Source organism: Anolis carolinensis, unplaced genomic scaffold (assembly GCF_035594765.1).
Source record: "Anolis carolinensis isolate JA03-04 unplaced genomic scaffold, rAnoCar3.1.pri scaffold_15, whole genome shotgun sequence".
In the NCBI taxonomy this organism is placed as follows: Eukaryota; Metazoa; Chordata; class Lepidosauria; order Squamata; family Dactyloidae; genus Anolis; species Anolis carolinensis.
This window is the reverse complement of record NW_026943826.1, coordinates 6,381,003-6,404,343: the sequence shown is the minus strand read 5'-3', so window position 1 is coordinate 6,404,343 and position 23,341 is coordinate 6,381,003. Positions and strand designations below refer to the sequence as shown.

The 23,341-nt window shown below is 39.0% G+C and overlaps 1 protein-coding gene across 5 annotated transcripts in view; it reads right to left on the bottom strand.

Annotated features, from left to right (window-relative positions):
* The window catches only part of ankrd65 (ankyrin repeat domain 65), a 136,228-nt gene that overhangs the window by 23,036 nt on the left and 89,851 nt on the right, over positions 1–23,341 (bottom strand). The window contains exons 3-5 of one of the 5 annotated variants that reach the window (XM_062965845.1): positions 22,320–22,452; positions 4,785–4,848; positions 3,116–3,298 (exon numbers count right to left, since the gene is read on the bottom strand). The gene's annotated coding sequence lies outside the window, so the exon portion shown is untranslated. Of the gene's footprint in view, positions 1–3,115; positions 3,299–4,784; positions 4,849–11,694; positions 12,704–22,319; positions 23,050–23,341 lie in introns of those variants that run through there. The other 4 variants (XM_062965847.1, XM_062965848.1, XM_062965844.1 and 1 more) reach the window with 4 other exon arrangements.

Here is a 23,341-nt window from a genome sequence, read left to right as displayed (position 1 = left end):
TTAATTGGTTGTAATATATTTTTATATGTTGTTGTTTTTAATGATGTATCGGCATCGAATTGTTGCCAATTGTACGCCGCCCTGAGTCCCTCCGGGTGAGAAGGGCGGGATAGAAATATTTGAAATAAAATAAATAAATAAATACCTTGGCACACAGAATGTCCATGCCCAACAAAAAATACTGGAGGTCTTTGGAAGAATGTATAGGAGTTGTATTTCACCTACATCCAGAACGCACTATTATTTATTTATTTATTTGCTACATTTATATGCCACCCTTCTCACCTTGAAGGGGACTCAGAGCAGCTTACAAATTAAATTTACATACAATATTATATTATTAGCATAGTACGATACTGGTAATAAATTACTATATTGTACTGTATCAATATATTGTAATATTATTAGTAATATTACATGGAAAATATAATATATAATTAATATTATATTGTATTATTAGTATTATATTGTATTACAATATAATATTATGAATATTATATGTATATATAATATGTTATAATTATTATATATTATTGTAAATTATATTGTATATAATTTATATATTGTATACTATCTATATATATAAAAGGATAATGTGGTCGCTCCACAACAAAACTAAAGGCCCCTCCAACCTAGAAAATTGACAACACAACCCCTAATCCACGTCTCTACGTTCTTACAAACAAATGTAATGTGCATAATTAGGACCAAGTTAACAACAAAACCACTGGGCCAAATCACACCAAACTTGGCCACAACACTTATCACTTTCCAAGGAGTGACCTTGCAGCTTCAAAGCTTGGCTGCTTCATACCTAGGGGACTCTGTTGTTGGCCAGCCTGAAAACTCAGGCTGAAGGCTCGGGCTGTGGCGCAGGCTGGAGAGCAGCTGCAATGAATCACTGCAATGAATCACTCTGACCAGGAGGTCATGAGTTCGAGGCCCGTTCAGAGCCATGTTTGTCTTGTCTTTGTTCTATGTTAAAAGGCATTGAATGTTTGCCTATATGTGTAATGTGATCCGCCCTGAGTCCCCTTCAGGGTGAGAAAGAAGGGCGGAATATAAATGCTGTAAATAAATAAATAAATAAATAAATAATACCATTGAATAGCCTTGCAACTTCAAAGCCTGGCTGTTTCATCCCTAAGGGAATCCCCTCTAGGCCACCTTGAAGCCACGAAGAAAACGCCACTTAGGACTATGCCACAGCAACGTGTGGCCAGGCACAGCTTATATTTATATATATATATATATATATATATATATATATATATATATATATATATAATGAACCCAAACAATGATGGATCTGGACCAGACTTGGCATGCATACTTGATAGGACCTAATTTGAATAGTGGTGGGTTTGGGGGAATTGGCCTGGACATTTTGGAGTTGTGGGTACTGGGATTTATAGTTCACCTGCAATCTAAGAATACTCTGAACTACACCAAAATATGGAATTGGACCAAACTTGGCACACAGAGCCCCCACGACCTGCAAAATATACTGGAGGTCTCTAGAGGAAATTCACCTTGATTTGGGGAAGTTGTAATTTACCTACATCCAGAGAGCAATGTGAACTGAAACATCAATTAACTGGCACACAGACCTGATACCCTGTTTCCCCTAAAATAAGACATCCCCGAAAAATAAGACCTAGTAGAGGTTTTGCTGAATTGCTAAATATAAGACCTCCCCCAAAAGTAAGACCTAGCACCATTTGGAAGCATGCCTGCCGAACAGAACACCAGAGCATGCAGGTTTGGTAAATGTATGTATCATAGATTGTTGTACATGGAAATAATGGTAGTAACAAGAAATTCTTGATAGGATTCACAGTTTGTCTGGTTATGCTGGTTTGTGATGACAACTACTGTACAGTATATAATAAATGTTCATTTTTTTGTTCAACAATAAATGTGAATTCTTCTTCATGGAAAAATAAGACATCCCCTGAAAATAAGACCTAGAGCATCTCTGGGAACAAAAATTAATATAAGACACTGTCTTATTTTCAGGAAAACAGGGTAATAAATGTTCATTTTTTTGTTCAACAATAAATGTGAATTCATCTTCATGGAAAATAAGACATCCCCTGAAAATAAGACATCCCCTGAAAATAAGACCTAGAGCATCTTTGGGAGCAAAAATTAATACAGTAGAGTCTCACTTATCCAACACTCGCTTATCCAACATTCTGGATTATCCAACGCATTTTTGTAGTCAATGTTTTCAATACATTGTTATATTTTGGTGCTAAATTTGTTAATACAGTAATTACTACATAGCATTACTGCGTATTGAACTACTTTTTCTGTCAAATTTGTTGTATAACTTGATTTTTTGGTGCTTAATTTATAAAATCATAACCTACTTTGATGTTTAATAGGCGTTTTCTTAATCTCTCCTTATTATCCAACATATTCGCTTATCCAACGTTCTGCCAGCCCGTTTATGTTGGATAAGTGAGACTCTACTGTACAAGACACTGTCTTATTTTCGGTGAAACACGGTATGCCAAAATTTGATTACGGGAGGGGTTTGCAGAGAACTGACCTTCTTTTCTGGGAGTTGTAGTCCACCCACAACCAGGGAAACCGTGACCTCTACCGATGATGGACTTGAAACAAAACCAGGCACACAGAACTGCCAAAAATAACTCAACCTACATGGGACCGACCACCATAGTGGAAGTTGTAGTTTACTCTACAGCCCGAGAGCACACTTAACCCCAACCATGATGCATCCAGAGTGAACTTGCCCAACATAACACACAGTTTTTTGGAGTTTTTCGGGCTTAACCTGGCATGATGTGAGTTGTAGTTCACCCCCAACCTTATGCATTTTGGACAATTAAAAACTGGCTTGTTCAAATAACCCAGGCAACGCTGGGTATCCAAGCTAGTCAGGAATAAAAAGGGAAATGGATACAGAAAGGAGGAAAGGGAAGGTGACAAGACAAGGGGAGATAAAAGGTAAGGGAAAGAGAGAGAAAAGAAAGTAGCATTTACTTGTTTCTACAACATTCTTGCTCACAACTTTCACCCACATAGAATTTGGCAGCAAGGATAGGATGCCTTGCCAACTCCAGAGACATGAGACCTGGTTCTTTACCTGATGTGGAATCTGGGAAGCCAACCTCCCAGGATGGAGCCAGGAAGGGCTGGTTGGGTGACCCAAAGGAAGCAGCTTGACTTTTCTTCCCGATCTCTAGAAGAGAACAAGTCTGGGCAAGCCCAGCCCTGCTCATTTTCTCAGGCTTCAGACAGCATCTCTAGAGCAAACAGCATCCTTCATCTGAAAATCAACCAAGATTACAAGCCATTTGTATCATTTTTTAGTTGGGTTTAAGATGCGTTTATATCCATACCTTGTTTTATGTGTCTCAGAGAGAGAAAGAGTGAGTATATGGACTAGGCATGGGCAAACTTCGGCCCTCCAGGTGTTTTGAAATTGTCTATACCAGGCATGGGCCAATTTGGGCCTTCCCTCCAGGTGTTTTGGACTTCAACTCACACAATTCCTAACAGCCGGTAGGCTGTTAGGAATTGTGTGAGTTGAAGTCCAAAACACCTGGAGGGAAGGCCCAAATTGGCCCATGCCTGGTATAGACAATTTCTGCAAAGTTTTTTCTGGATCCCAGGTGGATACATTTCATGAATTGTTTTTAAATAGCTTTGCGGGTATTTATTTATTTCAGAATTGTATTTTGACTGAATTGTATCAACAGTTGTTCTGGTTTGATACTATGTTGTTACTTACTTTTTGCATGTCTTTAGGTATACTGTATATAAGCCGACCCGAAGTATAAGCCGAGGCACCTAATTTTACCAAAAAGGGAATCCAATATAAGCCGAGAGTGGTAAATTTCTGAAATAAAAATAGATACCAATAAAATTACACTAATGGAGGCATCAGAAGGTGAAATGTTTTTGAATATTTACATAAAACTGTAATTTAAGATAAGGCTTTCGAACTTTGATTGACTTGTCATTCTCACCTTCTTCAATGTAAATGTGCCTATGTATCCTTTTAATAATAATAGAGTAAAATAATACATGTAATAATAATAATAATAAATACAGGAAAATAATACAAGTAATAATAAATAGAGTAAAATAATAAATGCAATAATAATAATAATAATATCAGAGTGAAATAATACATGTATTAATAATAATAAAAATAGAGTAAAACAAATGTAATACAGTAGAGTCTCACTTATCCAACACTCGCTTATCCAACATTTTGGATTATCCAACGCATTTTTGTACTCAATGTTTTCAATATATCGTGATATATCATGAACATTGACTACAAAAATGCGTTGGATAATCCAGAATGTTGGATAAGTGAGTGTTGGATAAGTGAGACTCTACTGCATTATTATTGTTGTTATTACATTTATTATTGCATTTATTATTTGACTGTATTTGTTAGTCTTATTACATTTATTATTTTACTCTATTATTATTAAAAGGATACATAGGCACATAGAAGGTGAGAATGACGATTCAATCAAAGTTGGAAAGCCTTATCATAAATTACAGTTTTATGTAAATATTCAAAAACATTTCACTTTCTGATGCCTCCTTCAGTGTAATTTTATTGGTATCTATTTTTATTTCTGAAATTTACCACTCTCAGTTTATATTGGAGTCAATGTTTTCCCAGTTCTTTGTGGTAAAATTAGGTGCCTCGGCTTATATCCGGGCCGGCTTATACTCGAGTATATACGGTATATATGAATTATGATTATTATTTCATGGCCAGGAACGTTCACCTTTTCAGTAGGCTTCTGGAGGCATCTAGAGGAACGTCTTCATTGGAAACCTTGTGTGATCCACCTGAGATAGATAGAGAGATAGAGAGACAGGGTAACAATCATTGTGCCAAGTTTGGAAAAGATCCTTTGTTGGTGTACTGGCTTGGGAGGGGGATTCTGGGAGCTGTTGTCCCAACCAAAGACCTTTCCCAAATCTAGGCTGAAGGCAGCCCTCGATCCTCCCAGTAATGCAAGAAAGCAAAGCCCATTCCCCGCTCTGCAGTCACTCCTTCGGAGCAATTTGGAAGAAGCCCCGTTTGACAGCCGAGGATGGCATACTGCAGCAATGACATCACAGACCACACCAAAAGCCAGCAGCCCACATTTCGAGTCTTGCCAACTCCTGGATCGCTCCACCAGTACGATTCTCCTTTGCTTCAACCCCACATTTTGCTTTGGGCTACCTCATACCCCCCCATCTGCATCTCCTCCTCCTTCTCCAAACTGGCCCAATGGGTTGGTGCCTTATCAGACTAAAAATCCCAGGATTCCATTGCATGGAGCCATGGCAGTTTAAGTGAGGTCAAACTGGATTAATTCCGCAGTGTAGCTATGCCTAAGGCTTTAAAAATTCATGCGGTCACCATAAATAGACAGACAACTTGAAGACACATACACACATGAGGTCCCTTATCCCAGTTTTGTGGGGAAGGAAGGACAGAACAGTAATAATAATAATAATAATAATAATAATAATAATAATAATAACAACAACAACAACCCTATCAGGACCTCAAGATTGAACTGCAAAGACTCTGGCAGAAACCAGTGCAGGTGGTCCCAGTGGTGATGGGCACACTGAGTGCCGTGCCAAAAGATCTCAGCCGGTATTTGGAAACAATAGACATTGACAAAATCACGATCTGCCAACTGCAAAAGGCCACCCGACTGGGATCTGCGCGCATCATCCGAAAATACATCACACAGTCCTAGACACTTGGGAAGTGTTCGACTTGTGATTTTGTGATATGAAATCCAGCATTTCTATCTTGTTTGCTGTATCATAATGAAATAATAATAATAATAACCATTGATCATATCCTCAGCTGCTGTAAGAAAATTGCACAGACAGACTACAAACAGAGACACAATTATGTGGCCCAAATGATTCATTGGAACTTATGCCTCAAGTACCACCTCCCAGCAGTAAAGAACTGGTGGGATCACAAACCTGCAAAAGTATTGGAAAATGAGCACGCAAAGATACTGTGGGACTTCCGAATCCAGACTGACAAAGTTCTGGAACACAACACACCAGACATCACAGTTGTGGAAAGGAAAAAGGTTTGGATCATTGATGTCGCCATCCCAGGTGACAGTCGCATTGACGACAAACAACAGGAAAAACTCAGCCGCTATCAGGACCTCAAGATTGAACTGCAAAGACTCTGGCAGAAACCAGTACAGGTGGTCCCGGTGGTGATCGGCACATTGGGTGCCGTGCCAAAAGATCTCAGCCGGCATTTGGAAACAATAGACATTGACAAAATTACGATCTGCCAACTGCAAAAGGCCACCCTACTGCGATCTGCATGCATCATCCGAAAATACATCACACAGTCCTAGACACTTGGGAAGTGTTCGACTTGTGGTTTTGTGATATGAAATCCAGCATGTCTATGTTGTTTGCTGTGTCATACAATAATAATAATAATAATAATAATAATAATAATTTTAATTCATCACACAATCCTAGACACTTGGGAAGTGTTGAACTTGTGATTTTGTGTTCGACTTGTGATTTTGTGATTTTGTGATACGAAATCCAGCATATCTATCTTGTTTGCTGTGTCATACAATGTTGTTGTGTTAATAATAATAATAATAATAATAATAATAATAATAATTTTCATATAGTTCAAGGAAGGTTTTACACACTTGATGACTTCTGTTTAGAAGGAAAAGGCATCAAATGTCTTATACCTGAACAGTTGTGCTTCAGACTCTAGCATTAAACATATTTATTGCTTGTGTTGTTGAAAGCTTTCATGGCTGGGTTGCTGTAAATTTTCTGTTCCAGAAGCATTCTCTCCTGACATTTTTCCCACATCTATAGCAGGCATCCTCAGAGGTTGTGAGTTTCCTGCCATATATATGGGTCAAACGTCAGGAGAGAATGCTTCTGGAACATGCAGAAAACTCACAGCAACCCATATTTGTTGCTTGTTTTCACTATTTGCCCCAATGCAAATCAGTCAAGACACAGAAGCCCAGAGAGCATCTATATAGACACCACGTTAACTGCCATGACTCCATGCTATGGGACCCAGGGATTTGTAGTTTGGCAAGCCACCATCTTTGGCAGCTTGCATTGAGCCATGACAGTCAAAGTGATGTCAAACTGCATACATTCGCCAGTGTAGATGTGCTAGATTCAAATTGCCAGTCCTCACTGAGGACATGTATCCTTGAAAGACCCTCATGTTCCTTCAAAAGGGAAGAAGAAATTTATTTTGTTAATTGGAAGTCTGTTTTAACATAATGGTTAAAAGAGTGAGAGATGCCTCAAAGCTCTTTTGAGAGGTGCGTAAATAAGCCACAATTATGGGCAGAGATTATGGCCGGGCTTTAGCACATCAGCTGCAATAAATCTTGTCAGTTGAAAGGTTGACAGTTCGAAGCCCGGGTCAGGGTGAGCTCCTGGCCTTTAGCCTAGCTTCCGCCTACCTAGTGGTTTTAAAACAAAATGTGAGTAGATAAATAGGGACTGCTTAAAAGCAGCGAGGTATTAAGTCACCCATAAGGAAATGTCAGAGATTCGATCAAAAGGAGCAAGTTACAAGCAAAGCTCTTCGGCAGGGAAATGGAGTGACAGCATGGCTGAAAGCAAGCACAAATCTCCAAGAAGCCGAAGATGGGAAAAGCCTATATATAGGCATATATATATACACACACACACACACACACACACACACACACACACACACACTAGCTGTGCCTGGCCACGCGTTGCTGTGGCAAAGTGGTGGTGGTATTGGTTAAAAACTGTTGTGTAATTTTTATTTGACATTATTTGTATTTTTTAAATTAATTTTATTGTAAGTTATCTTTTTATTTATTATATTTTATTATTTTCTTGTATTATTTTTAGTTATTTTCTGTTATTATAGTATTTTATTGTATTACTCTTTTAGTGTTTGTAATTATTTTTAGTGTTTTTTATTATTTTTTATTGGGTTGCTAGGAGACCAAGTTGGAGGAGCTTAGCCTTCTAACTGGCAGCAATTGGATAAAAGCAATTATTGCTCTCCCTCTAATTAGGACTTTATTTTTCTTTTCTTTTTGTTGTATCAACCTAGAGCCGTAGATGATGGGTTGTGTTGTCAAATTTCGAGGTTGGGGGGCCTGTAGTTTTGTTGTTTTGTCGGTCGCCGTGATGCCATTACTCTATATATATATATATATATATATAATATATATATATGCCTATGTTCAATTGTCTGTCTTGTCTGCCGCATATGTATGTTTTGTGTTCCGCCCTGAATCCCCTTCGGGGTGAGAAGGGTGGAATGAAATACTGTAAATAAATCAATCAATTGTAAATAAATCTTTAAAATCTCTTTCCCCACCCCCCTGAAACAAAGCCAGAAGAAGAAAAGAGCATTGTCACCCCCTGAGCTTTTAGTGAGCCATAAATTTAAAAAGCTAATGGAGTCCTGAGTGTCATCGTAACTTATCCTGACACTAATTTTTTCCCCTGCAGTAATCAAACAGTCCTCGGAGTCCGGACCAGATCGAATCCAGGCTTGCCAAAGATGCTCGACATTTCAAAATGCATAAAAATAAAATAAAACAAATGTAATATTGGGTTGCTGTGAGTTTTCCGGGCTGTATGGCGGTGTCCCAGAAGCATTCTCTCCTGATGTTTCACCCACATCTATGGCAGGCATCCTCAGAGGTTGTGAGGTCTGTTGGAAACTGGGCAAGTGAAATGTCCAGGGTGGGAGAAAGAACCCTTGTCTTGCAAGGTTGCAATTGGCCACCTTGATTAGCATTGAATGGCCTTATCGTCCCACTATATTGCCCTTTTGAGTCTGGGATTCCTAGCGACAGATTTTGCACACACATGTATAGTGACTGTCAGCAATTCTCAGGGTTCATTCATAGTCCGTTCTTACTTGGGAGCAACTCCTGCCGAGTTTGGCGCAACTTCCTTACACAGCATTGCGGTCCTCTCTAATTTTATTTCCTCTCTGCTCTATTATTTCGGGTCTTGATGCAGTCCCCGTCTCTCACACACACACAGACACACTTTCTATATCTAATATTTCTATTTTTGGGATCGGTAAACCTCCCCTTGGGGTTGTGTGTCAGATAAAAGGAGGAGGGAAGTAATACAAATTTCTATCAGACAGAGAGACAAAAGAGAAATGAGGGAAAATATACATATATATAGAGAGAGAGTAAATTCAAACCTATTAAGCATTTGCAGCTCCTAGAGATCTAAATGATGGGTTTGGGGAAAAACTTGAGTAGAATAAAATGGGTCAAAAAGATTCTGGTTGAATCCAATAGACTTCCAAAATGGGACACCCACAGATTTTGGGGGCAAAAGTCACAAGTCAGCCTATTATTATTATTATTATTATTATTATTATTATTATTATTATATTATTATTATTATTTCCCAATTTGACTTTTGAACCAGCAACGATTCAATTTCTATTGAAGCCGTTTAATCCCCCCGGGAGTTACTGACTGAGGGTTTGGACCATGAACAATTTTGATTCTATCCAATAATGATGATGATGATGATGATGATACAGTAGAGTCTCACTTATCCAAGCCTCGCTTATCCAAGTTTCTGGATTATCCAAGCCATTTTTGTGGTCAATGTTTTCAATATATCGTGATATTTTGGTGCTAAATTCATAAATACAGTAATTACAACATAACATTACTGCGTATTGAACTGCTTTTTCTGTCAAATTTGTTGTAAAACATGTTTTGGTGCTTAATTTTTAAAAACATAACCTAATTTGATGTTTAATAGGCTTTTCCTTAATCCCTCCTTATTATGCAAGATATTCGCTTATCCAAGCTTCTGCCAGCCCATTTAGCTTGGATAAGTGAGACTCTACTATAATAATATTGGTATCACAGTCTCCAGATGTTGCCAAGTGAAGTTTTGAGCCATCAATGATTTAGATACAAGAATCTAGGAATAATCATAATCATAATAATAATAATAATGCCACCTAACTGGCATCTGCGTGCATCATCTGAAAATACATCACAGTCCTAAATGCGGAAGTGTTTGACTTGTGATTTTGTGATACAAAATCCAGCATATCTATCTTGTTTGCTCTGTCAGACTATGTTGTTGTGTCAATAATAATAATAATAATAATTTGCCAACTGCAAAAGGCCACCCTATTGGGATCTGTGTGGATCATCCAAAAATACATCACACAGTCCTAGACACTTGGGAAGTGTTCGACTTGTGATTTTGTGAAACTCAGCCACTATCAGGACCTCAAGATTGAACTTCAGAGACTCTGGCAGAAACCAGTGCAGGTGGTCCCGGTGGTGATCGGCACATTGGGTGCCATGCCAAAAGATCTCAGCCGGCATTTGGAAACAATAGACATTGACAAAATCATGATCTGCCAACTGCAAAAGGCCACCTTGCTGGGATCTGCGCGCATCATCCAAAAATACATCACACAGTCCTAGACACTTGGGAAAGTGTTCAACTTGGGATTTTGTGAAACAAAATCCAGCATGTCTATCTAGTTTGCTGTGTCATACAATAAAATAATAATAATAATAATAATAATAATAATAATAATAATAATAATAATGATTTGGGTGCTGTGCCAAAAGATCTCAGCCGGCATTTCGAAACAATAGACATTGACAAAATCACGATCTGCCAACTGCAAAAGGCCACCCTGCTGGGATCTGCACGCATCATCCGAAAATACATCACACAGTCCTAGACACTTGGGAAAGTGTTCAACTTGGGATTTTGTGAAACGATATCCAGCATATCTATCTTGTTTGCTGTGTCAAATAATAATAATAATACTAATACTAATAATAATAATAATACATCACACAGTTCTAGACACTTGGGAAGTGTTCGACTTGGGATTTTGTGATACGAAATCCAGCATATCAATCTTGTTTGCTGTGTCATAATAAAATAGATTTTGAGCTCTATCATCTTACCGATTAATAATAATAATAATAATAATAATAATAATACATCACACAGTCCTAGACACTTGGGAAGTGTTCGACTTGTGATTTCGTGATACGAAATCCAGCATATCTATCTTGTTTGCTGTGTCAAATAATAATAATAATACTAATACTAATAATAATAATAATACATCACACAGTTCTAGACACTTGGGAAGTGTTCGACTTGGGATTTTGTGATACGAAATCCAGCATATCAATCTTGTTTGCTGTGTCATAATAAAATAGATTTTGAGCTCTATCATCTTACCGATTAAAGTTTTGAGCCTGCAGTGATTCAGAGGGAAAAATCTAGGGATATTAGTAGTAGTAGTCGGACACGACTGGACCTAATGTCAGGGGAAAACGTTTACCTTTACCTTAGTAATATAATAATAATAGGTTTCATGGTCTCCCAGGTGTGGAGTGAGTGGAGTTTTAACCATCAGTGATTCAGATGCAAGAATCTAGAAATAGTACTAATACTAATTTTTTTTTTTTCGTGTCAGGAGCAACCGGAGTTGCTTCTGGAGTGAGAATAATATTATTAGTATTAATAATACTAATAATAATGTAATTCCATTTGCAAGGGGGCGAAATGGAGGTCCTGGCTCAGCTTTTGCCACCTTTTCCCGGTTTCAGGATGCGCCTGGCCGTAAGGTAAGGAAGGAAGGTGACTTACCTGGTGGTCCAAGGCAAAGGATGGAGGCATCCCTGGCTCCAGAGCGAGAGAGAGGCTTGCTTGCGGCTGGCCAGTCTCGGTCTGTGTGTCTCTGTGTGGGGAAAGTTGACTGCAGTGTCTCTCCTCCTCCTCCTCCTCCTTTGCCTTCCTCGTTCGCCGGCACAATGACATTGTTGGGGATCTCTGGCAGAGCAAAGTGCTCAGCTCAGCAGACTTCCCCCCACAGTGCGGCAAGGCAATGCTGCTGCTGCTGCCTGCAGGAGTTCTGCATCTCGGCATGTGCGCCGGGGAGACTCTTAAAGGGGACGAGGACAGCAGCAGAAGCAGCCGCCTTGGCATGAGGAGGCACCCAGGAAAAGGGGGGCAGAAGGAGGGCATGGACAGGAGAAGCCAGGAGGGGAGGGATGTTCGCACAGAAGGAAGGAGGCCATGGCCAGCCAAGGCAGGCTCTAAGCAGCATCGGCAAGGTCATCTGGGCATCCTAAGAGGAGCCTTATTTTCTGGTTTGAAGGAATAGATGCACCAAGCAAGGAGGACCTTCAGGTGCGTGAGTCCACCATGCACAGCTATGGAGAGCCAAGAGTGCACTGCAGTGCTCTTGTGCACTTTTAGCAAAGCTATGTGCAGGAGAAGTTGCTCTACTGTTTCATTTGGTGGTTCCCAACCTTTTTTTTTTTTTTTGACCAGGGACCACTCTCCAACATTAGTACCAAAAGGGTTCCGAATCCATTTTTGGTCAACTTTAGATTCGGTTTGGTTATTTGGGGTGCTGACTCAGAAAACTGCATTGGATAGACCACATCAGCTCTAGTTTCCGATACAGAACATATGCCATCCAGTAGTCGCCATCTGAGGAGCCCCGGTGGCAAAGTGTGTTACAATAATATATTTTTTTTCGTGTCAGGAGCAACCGGAGTTGCTTCTGGAGTGAGAGAATTGGCCGTCTGCAAGGACGTTGCCCAGGGGACGCCTGGATGTTTTGATGTTTTACCATCCTTGTGGGAGGCTCCTCTCATGTCCCCGCATGGAGCTGGAGCTGATAGAGGGAGCTCATCCGCACTCTCCCCGGGTGTGATTCAAACCTGGCAGCTTTCAGGTCAGCAACTCAACCTTCAAGTCACAAGGCTTTTATCCCCTTGGCCACCGGGGGCTCCTATAATAATAATAATAATAATAATAATAATAATAATAATAATAATAATAATAATAATAATTTTATTTTTATACCCCGCCCCATCTCCCCGAAGGGACTTGGGGCGGCTTACATGGGGCCAAGCCCAAACATCAACAATATAAAAACAAAGCAATAAAACGAATGAATCAACAACAACAACAAAAACAATAAAACAGGTCATAAAATCACATACAAATATAATGATAAAATCTTGGGTTGGCTCCAAAAAATGCTGGGCTGAAAGTGCAAATTATATCAGTATCATCAGAGGGGGGTGGTTACCCAAGCTATCATTCCCATTAACGTGCTGGGGAAGACGTACACAAGAGACTATTTCTGGATGGCAACAGGTTAATCCTACAGTGCGTTAAAGCACTGAGCTGCAGACCAAAAGGTCCCAGGTTCAAGCCCGGGGAGCAGCGTGAGCGGCCGCTGTTAACTCCAGCTCCTGCCAACCTAGCAGTTTGAAAACATGCCAATGTGAGTAGATCAATAGGTACCGCAGGAAGGTAACGGCATTCCATGCAGTCATGCCAATGGCCACATGACCTTGGAGGTGTCTACGGACAACGCCGGCTCTTCAGCTTAGAAATGGAGATGAGCACCAACCCCCAGAGTCAGACATGACTGGACTTAACGTCAGGGAAAACCTTTACCATTACTAAATAATAATAATAATAATAATAATAATAATAATAATAATAATAATAATAATAATAATAATTACACCGGCTCTTCAGCTTAGAAATGGAGATGAGCACCAACCCCCAGAGTCAGACATGCTTTTGTCAGGGCAAAACACTTATTGTCAGGGCAAAACCTTTACCTTTACCTTTAGTCACCATCTGCTCACCCACAAAAAACCATATTTAATAAGCCTTGTAATTATAAAATTGTTCCGCGAGACCAGTCACTCTTGTTGCAACAGTGTAGTAGGACCATATTTTAGTTCTTGTGGACCACTAGTGGTCCATGGACCACAGTTTCAGAACCACTGTGCTAGAAGCATAAAGTATATCATGAATCAATTATTATTATTATTTTATTGTATGACACAGCAAACAAGATAGATATGCTGGATTTCGTATCACAAAATAATAATAATAATAATAATAATAATAATAATAATAATAATATAATAATAATAATAATAATAATAATAATAATAATAATAATAATAATAATAAAAACTTTATTTATACCCCGGCCACCATCTCCCCAATGGGGACTCGGGGCGGCTTACATGGGGCCACGCCCAAAACAATACAATGTAAACAGCATATAAAAGAACAGCACAACACAATACAATAAACAATACAGTAAATAATACAGTAAAAATACAGTAAAAAATCACAAGTCGAAAATACAATACAGTAAAAAATCACAAGTCGAACACTTCCCAAGCGTCTAGGACTGTTTGATATATTTTCGGATAATGCGTGCAGATCCCAGTAAGGTGGCCTTTTGCAGTTGGCAGATCGTAATTTTGTCAATGTCTATTGTTTCCAAATGCCATTATTATTATTATTATTATTATTATTATTATTATTATTATTATTATTATTATTATTATTATTGTATGACACAGCAAACAAGATAAATATACTGGATTTCGTTTCACAAAATCACAAGTCGAACACTTCCCAAGTGTCTAGGACTGTGTAATGTATTATTATTATTATTATTATTATTATTATTATTATTATTATTATTATTATTCGATTAATAACAGCAGCATCAATTATCACCATCTTAGAACTCAATGACAGCCAGTTATCAGATTCAAAATGCACCAACTGTGTATTCATATGCATATTTTTTATCAATGTTTAATTTTTAACTGATTGAACTGCCTGTAATATTTTTATACTGTGTTTTATTGTATCAGACCTATGGGTGAGAAGGGCGGGATATAAGTATTGTAATAAATAAATAAATATATTATTATTATTATTATTATTATTATTATTATTATTTTATTATGACACAGCAAACAAGATAGATATGCTCGATTTCGTATCACAAAATCACAAGTCGAACACTTCCCAAGTGTCTAGAACTGTGTGATGTATTATTATTATTATTATTAAATTAATAACAGCAGCATCATTTATCACCAACTTAGAACTCAATGAAAGACCAGTTATCAGATCAAAATGCGCCAACTGTGTATTCATATGCATATTTTTTATCAGTTTAATTTTTAAACTTGAATTGCCTGTAATATTTTTATACTGTGTTTTATTGTATCACCCCTATGGGTGAGAAGGGCGGGATATAAGTATTGTAATGAATAAATAAATAAATATTATTATTATTATTATTATTATTATTATTCACACTATAGTTGTTATTACTAGGACTTTCTGCACCCATTATAATCAAGACTCTAGGCCTCAGTGAGGTATCATTGGACAATATGTGCCAAATTCCAAGAAATATTGCCTTTGGGGGGATATTTTTAGTATTTTCATTAAAAGGTCCAATCAGTACTACTAATTAAAGAGGCATTAATGCAGTCTGACATCACTTGCATGGCTCAAGGCTATGGACTCCTCAATTGATCCCCAATTGGTATTGATACAGCTTCAGTTTTAGTACATTAGAGGTTATGTATCCCGTATCCGAAATGCTTGGGAGCAGAAGTATTTTGGATTTTGGAATATTTGCATATACCTAATCTTGGGGATGGGAACCTCAAGTATAAACATCAAATGCACTTATGTTTCATATACATCTTATACACAATGCATTACGGTAATTTTATCAGTATTCACATACTTTATTTATATTCCACTCTATCTTCCCAAGGGGACTCAGGGCGGATTACAGAACACACATATGGCAAGCATTCAATGCCGTTATACAATTAACAAGGACAGACAATACACAAACAGAGGTAAAGGCATTTCCTATCTTATTTCCGGCATCTTGGAGGCTGTGCTCGACTCTGACCGGGGAGGGGGGGGGGGTCTGCCGTTGCTCCATCTTCCATGCCGAGGGGCTTTGTTGTACTCTGAATCAATGTCCTTCATGGTGCCTTTATGACCTCCCTGCTAAAAGCAGTACCTATTTATCTACTCACATTTCTGCTTTCGCTCTGCTAGGTGAGCAGGGAGCTGGGGTTAACGGCGGGCACTCACCCCAACCCAGGTTCGAACTGCCAACCTTTTGATTGGAAGGATTTTTCTGCAGCTAGTGGTGCTAAGCACGGCCCTTGTATTGTTAATAATTTGGTTCTGTATAAATGTTTATTTTCCCCCTGTTAATGGTCTGTTAGTGATTACCAAAATATGGGAAGACCTAATGTTCTTACTTGACCAGATAAATTTGAAACCTCCCACGGCATTCATTCTTATATGTGGAGACTTTAATGCCTGGATTGGAGATGCCTCAGAGGGCTTTTTGCAACCCTTAAGTTTAGATTTGGAGGATATATTTTTAACCTCTCCTATGCCAGTGAATGCTAAATATAATCAGCAGGGCTTTAAACTTCTAAAATTTATATTCCATCGTAACTTATATACCTTGCATGGGAGTCCAAAGGACATATCCAAAGGGTATTATACATATCTGAGCAATCAAGGCAGCAGTGCCATTGATGGTAAGCATGGAGCTAAGTTTGTGTCCCATTGGAAAGCAAAGGTGTCACTGTATTCGTTGTCCATGAGGATAATTTTTGAGCATTTCAGATGTCCAGAGAAGGGATGCGCAATCTTTATAAATGCAAAAGCTTTGGTCCAATTTAAGGCTGAAGCATGAGGCTTTTAAACAAATGGATCTAATTTACATATGTTTTAAGTTTTACAATGTATTTTAATGATGCATTTTTATAGTTTTAACTGATGATATGTACTGTGTTTTTTTTTTTTTATGTTCTTGGCATTAAATGTTGCCAACTGTTCGTAAGCCGCCCTGAGTCTCCCCGGGTGAGAAGGGTGGGATAGAAATGCTGGAAATAAATAAATAATAAATAAATATTTGAATTGATGAAGCACATCAAAAGTCAATGCTAAGTAATCCTGTGAATTCTAGTTTGGTGAGGCACCACCACCCTTTGGTACAGAAGACAAAAGACCGTATAAAACTACAATTCACAAGATTCCATAGTATTGAGCAAGGACACTGAACGTGATGTCAAACCGCATTAATTCTACAGTGTTGATCAGGCATGGGCAAACTTTGGGCTTCCAGGTGTTTTGGACTGCAACTCCCATGTCTGGGTTATGGGCCCAGGATCCCCATGAAACTAGGCTGTTAGGAATGGTGGAAGTCCAAAACGCCTGGAGGGCCGAAGTTTGTCCATGCCTAGTGTAGATGAATCTTAGGAAGGAAGAGGAGGAAGAAAACAGTGAGTCTTGGACCCCCGGGAGCTCTGCTCGGAAACGTTAGTCGCTCATGCTGGGTTAACCCAAAGAAATGACTAAATGCCACACCACGGAAAAGGCTATTTGAAACAAATCGTAACGCCTACACAAAAGAAACGATTGCCAGATTGCTCAAGGAAGTGAGGCAAGGTGCAAACTATGGGAGGTCAGAAAATATAAGGCATCAAGCGGCACAAGATAACCTGATCTGACCACAATCCTCATCCTCAAGGAAGACCATTATTCAAGTACATTGTTTTTAAGCTTCTGACGCAAGAAAGAAAACCTACGCATATTGGAATTCCAAAATCTTCGCTCTGAGATAGTGGGTGTATCTACATCAGGAGAGAATGCTTCTGGAACATGGTCAGAACCTGGAAAACTCACAGCAATCCAGTGTATTAACTCTATAACAGGCATGGGCAAACTTGGGCCCTCCAGGTGTTTTGGACTCCAACTCCCACAATTCCTAACAGCCGGTAGGCTGTTAGGAATTGTGGGAGTTGGAGTCCAAAACACCTGGAGGGCCCAAGTTTGCCCATGCCTGATCTACAGTGTAGAATGAATGCAGTTTGATACAACGTGATACAACCAACCCATAAAGCTAGAAATGGTACTCCTTCGCAGACTGATTTGTTTATTGCTGCTATATTGAATTTACATCTCAATAAAACGGCACTCAAGGCGGTTCAAAGTTATGAAATGATAAGAAAGGCAGCGGAAACATAAAACAGGGTTTAAACACTGTGGAAAGCAGCAGAAAAGGAACTTTGCAGTCAATATCACTAAAATATTTTTTAGATAGACAGGTAGGATCAGCATCTAAAGTGTCAAATCAATGCAGTTTGACACCAATATAACTTCCGTGGCTTGATGCAATGGAATATTGGGAGTTGCTCGAGGTTTAAGTACAGTAAAATGGAATCTGGGTTGCTGTGAGTTTTCCGGGCTTTATGGCCAAGTTCCAGAAGCATTCTCTTCTGATGTTTTGCTCACATCTATGGCAGGCATCCTCAGAGGTTATGAGGTCTATTGGAAACTAGGCAAGTGGGGTTTACATACATACATATATATATATAAAAGGGTAATGAAGTTTCGGCCTAGGACAAAACAACAAAACTACACATCCCAGAAACACTAAACTTGGCAGCACAACCCCTCATCCATGCCTCTGGGTTGATACAACAAAAAGAAAAGAAAAATAAAGTCCTAATTAGAGGGAGAGGAATAATTGTTTTCTTCCAATTGCTGCCAGTTAGAAGGCTAAGCTCCGCCCACTTGGTCTCCTAGCAACCCACTCAGCCCAGGGGACAGGCAGAGTTAGGCCTCACTTAGGCCTCTTCCTCACTGCCTATAAAATACAGATTATCAGATTTGAACTGGATTATATGACAGTGTAGACTCAAGGCCCTTTCACACAGCTATATAACCCATTTATAATGGACTTAATGTCAGGGGAAAACCTTTACCCTTAACCTTAACTCCCACCAATTCCTCAATACTTTATTTCCCAGACCATCATACTTCGCCACAGCAACGCGTGGCCGGGCACAGCTAGAGTGTGTGTGTGTGTGTGTGTGTGTGTGTGTGTGTGTGTATGTATGTATGTATGTATGTATGTATGTATGTGTATATATATATATATATATATATATATATATATATATATATGCAGTAGAGTCTCACTTATCCAACATAAACAGGCCGGCAGAATGTTGGATAAGCGAATATGTTGGATAATAAGGAGGGATTAAGGAAAAGCCTATTAAACATCAAGTTAGATTATGATTTTACAAATGAAGCACTAAAACATCATGTTAGACAACAAATTTGACAGAAAAAGTAGTTCAATAAGCAGTAATGCTATGTAGTAATTACTGTATTTACGAATTTAGCACCAAAATATCACGATGTATTGCAAACATTGACTACAAAATTGCGTTGGATAATCCAGAACGTTGGATAAGTGAATGTTGGATAAGTGAGACTCTATGGAATAATGTCCAGGGTGGGAGAAAGAACGGATTCAGATGAAGGAACAGGCAACACCAACTTGTGTAAAAAAAACAAACCCTATGAAAGCCATGGAATTGTCATAAATCGACAGGACATAGTCTGGTAAATGGTTGAATTAAATGTTCTCAGGCAAGTGTGAATATTGCAGTTGGTCACCTTGATTAGCAATGAATAGCCTTGCAGCTTTAAAGCCTGGCTGCTTTCTGCCTGGGGAATCCTTTGTTGGGTGGTGTTAGCTGGCCTTGATTGTTTCCTGTCTGGAATTCTCCTGTTTACTGAGTGTTGTTCTTTATTTACTGTCCTGATTTTAGAGTTGTTTAAATACTGGTTTCCAGGCAGGAAACAGCCAGGTTTTGAAGCTGCAGGGCTATTCAATGCTAATCAAGCTGGCCAATAGCAACATTCACATTTGCTTCAAACAGACAAACATTCCACAAATATGTAAATCCCACTTGTCAAATTTCCAACAGATAAACTGTTATACACAATAGTGTTATACAGTACTAAAACATATAAGAAAATTTAATCTAGAAATGAATTGCTGAATATATAATGGTACAATATGCAGTAGTGCATTTTTTTAACAGAGATTATACATATAGTCAGAATTTTTGTCTTCACTCGTATTTATAGTATTTAATTGTCTTATATGTTTTAGTACCGTATAACACTATTGTGTATAACAGTTATTAATAATAATAATAATAATAATAATAATAATAATAATAATAATTTTATACCCCGCCCCATCTCCCTGGAGGGACTCGGGGCGGCTTACATGGGGCCAAGCCCAGGTCACAAACAATATAAAATCATAACAATAAAACAATCAATCAACAATAAAACAAGTCATAGGTCAAGATATAGTAAATATACTATGATAAAATCCTGGGTCAGCTCTAAAAAAGAACTGGGCCAAAAAAGTGCAATTAGTGTCAGATTCAATCAAGGTGAGGTAGATCCCAGAACTATTGTCCCGTTAAAGCACTGGCAAACTTTAACGGGACAGTTGACTACTTGTTTTGCTTTTTGGTATTTGTTATAGATATCTGTGCCTCTTGGAAATTTCCAATGGACCCCACAACCTCTGAGGATGCCCGTCATAGATGTGGGCGAAACATCAGGAGAGAATGCTTCTGGAACATGGCCAGACAGCCTGGAAAACTCATAGCAATCCAATGATTCTGGCAATGAAAGCCTTCGACAACACATTAAAATGCAATCATTTTAAAAAGAATATTATCCTTTATATGTAATGTATGCCAAAATACACAGAAAGCTCCAGATCCTGTCTGATCTGGGAAGCTAAGCAGGTTTAGTCTGGTTAATATTTGGATGGGAGGCCAGCAATGAATCCCAGGTATGGTAAGCTCTGTTTCAGAAGAAGGAACAGGCAACACCACCTTGTGTATCTACTCCCAGGTATTTCATCTTCTTATTCCCCAGTTTTATTCCCATGATGTTTTGAACCTTCTTAAGTTCTTCCCATATTAGATTTTTATGTAGAATCTCTGATTTCCCTAAATTAATTGTGAGGCCCGAAGTTCTACCAAAATCCTTAACTGTTCTGACTATTGATTGTAGTGACTTCTCCACCTTCCCTAAAATTATCATAACATCGTCAGTGTATAGATTAATCTTTATGACTTCCTTGCCCACCTTATAACCTTTAATAGCTGGGTTGTTCCTTACTAAATTTGCTAAGGGTTCAATGGCCAATGAGAATAGGGCTGGGGAAAAAAATAAAAATAAATAAAAATTAAAAAAAAACACCACCTTGTGTAAAAAAAAAAACCCCTATGAAAGCCATGGGATTGTCATAAATTGACAGGATACAGTCTGGTAAATGGTTCTGGTAAACCTTCTGGCAAACAAACTAGTAAAATGTGGGCTAGACAAAACTACGGTTAGGTGGATCTGTAATTGGCTAAGCGAACGAACCCAAAGGGTGCTCACCAATGCGTCGTCTTCATCATGGAAAGAAGTGACAAGTGGAGTGCCGCAGGGCTCCGTCCTGGGCCCGGTTCTGTTCAACATCTTTATTAACGACTTAGACGAAGGGTTAGAAGGCACGATCATCAAGTTTGCAGATGACACCAAACTGGGAGGGATAGCTAACACTCCAGAAGACAGGAGCAGAATTCAAAACGATCTTGACAGACTAGAGAGATGGGCCGAAACTAACAACATGAAGTTCAACAGGGACAAATGCAAGAGACTTCACTTCGGCAGAAAAAATGGAAATCAAAGATACAGAATGGGGGACGAGGCCTGGCTTGAGAGCAGTGTGTGCGAAAAAGATCTTGGAGTCCTCGTGGACAACAAGTTAAACATGAGCCAACAATGTGATGCGGCAGCTAAAAAAGCCAATGGGATTCTGGCCTGTATCAATAGGGGAATAGCGTCTAGATCCAGGGAAGTTATGCTCCCCCTCTATTCTGCCTTGGTCAGACCACACCTGGAATACTGTGTCCAATTCTGGGCACCGCAGTTGAAGGGAGGTGTTGACAAGCTGGAAAGCGTCCAGAGGAGGGCGACTAAAATGATGAAGGGTCTGGAGAACAAGCCCTATGAGGAGCGGCTTAAAGAGCTGGGCATGTTTAGCCTGCAGAAGAGAAGGCTGAGAGGAGACATGATAGCCATGTACAAATACGTGAAGGGAAGTCATAGGGAAGAGGGAGCAAGCGTGTTTTCTGCTGCCCTGCAGACTAGGATGTGGAACAATGGCTTCAAACTACAGGAAAGGAGATTCCACCTGAACATCAGGAAGAACTTCCTCACTGTGAGAAGGGCTGTTCGACAGTGGAACTCTCTCCCCGGGGCCGTGGTGGAGGCTCCTTCTTTGGAAGCTTTTAAGCAGAGGCTGGATGGCCATCTGTCGGGGGTGCTTTGAATGCGATTTCCTGCTTCTTAGCGGGGGGTTGGACTAGATGGCCCATGAGGTCTCTTCCAACTCTACTATTCTATGATTCTATGATTCTATGATTCTATGATTCTATGAATTAAATGCTCACATATCAACTATGGACCGAGCAATAGAGAAACCAGCAAAAGAGGTGGAAAATTACCTTCCAGGTCACTGCAGTCATAAGACGGAGGAAACCTTGCCAAAAAGACAGGACTACATTCTGGGGAAGCGAAGACTGCAGGAGCGAAGGAGAAGGAGGGAGTCCGACAAACAGATGTAGTTGGCCGGCCTTTCTATAAATAACACAGAAGCACAAAGGCTAAATGAATGGTTTATTCAGAGACTCAGGATAAACAGTACGGGGTTTAGGCTAGACATTAATGAAGGAGTTTAAAAGAAGAGGACGGGGTGATATTATTATTATTTGATACACAAGAACACAGCAAACAAAATCACTCTGCTGGCTGTCGGACACACGTCGGACACTTCCCAAGTGCAAATAATACGTGCAGATCCGAGTAGGGTGGCCTTTTGCAGCTGACAGAAGGTACCGTATAAGCCGACCCGAATATAAGCCAAGGCACCTAATTTTACCACAAAAAACTGAGAAAACATTGACTCCAGTATAAGCCGAGAGTCCAATAAAATTACATTAATTGAGCATCAGTAGTTTAAATGTTTTTGAATCTTCACAACCAACTGTAATTTAAGATATGACTGTTCAACTCTGATTAAATCATTATTTTCATCTTCTTCAATGTAAATGTGCTTAGGTATCCTTTTAATAATAATAGAGTGAAATAATAAATGTAATAATAATAATAAATGCAGTAAAATAAAACAAGTACAGTAGAGTCTCACTTATCCAACGTTCTGGATTATCCAACACATTTTTGTAGTCAATGATACATCGTGATATTTTGGTGCAAAATTTGTAAATACTGTAATTACTATGGAGCATTACTGCGTATTGAACTACTTTTTCTGTCAAATTTATTGTATAACATGATGTTTTGGTGCTTAATTTGTAAAATCATAACCTAATTTGATGTTTAATAGGCTTCTCCTTAATCTCTCCTTATTATCCAACATATTTGCTTATCCAACGTTCTGCCGGCCTGTTTATGTTGGATAAGTGAGACTCTACTGTACTGATTGAGCATCAGTAGTTTAAATGTTTTT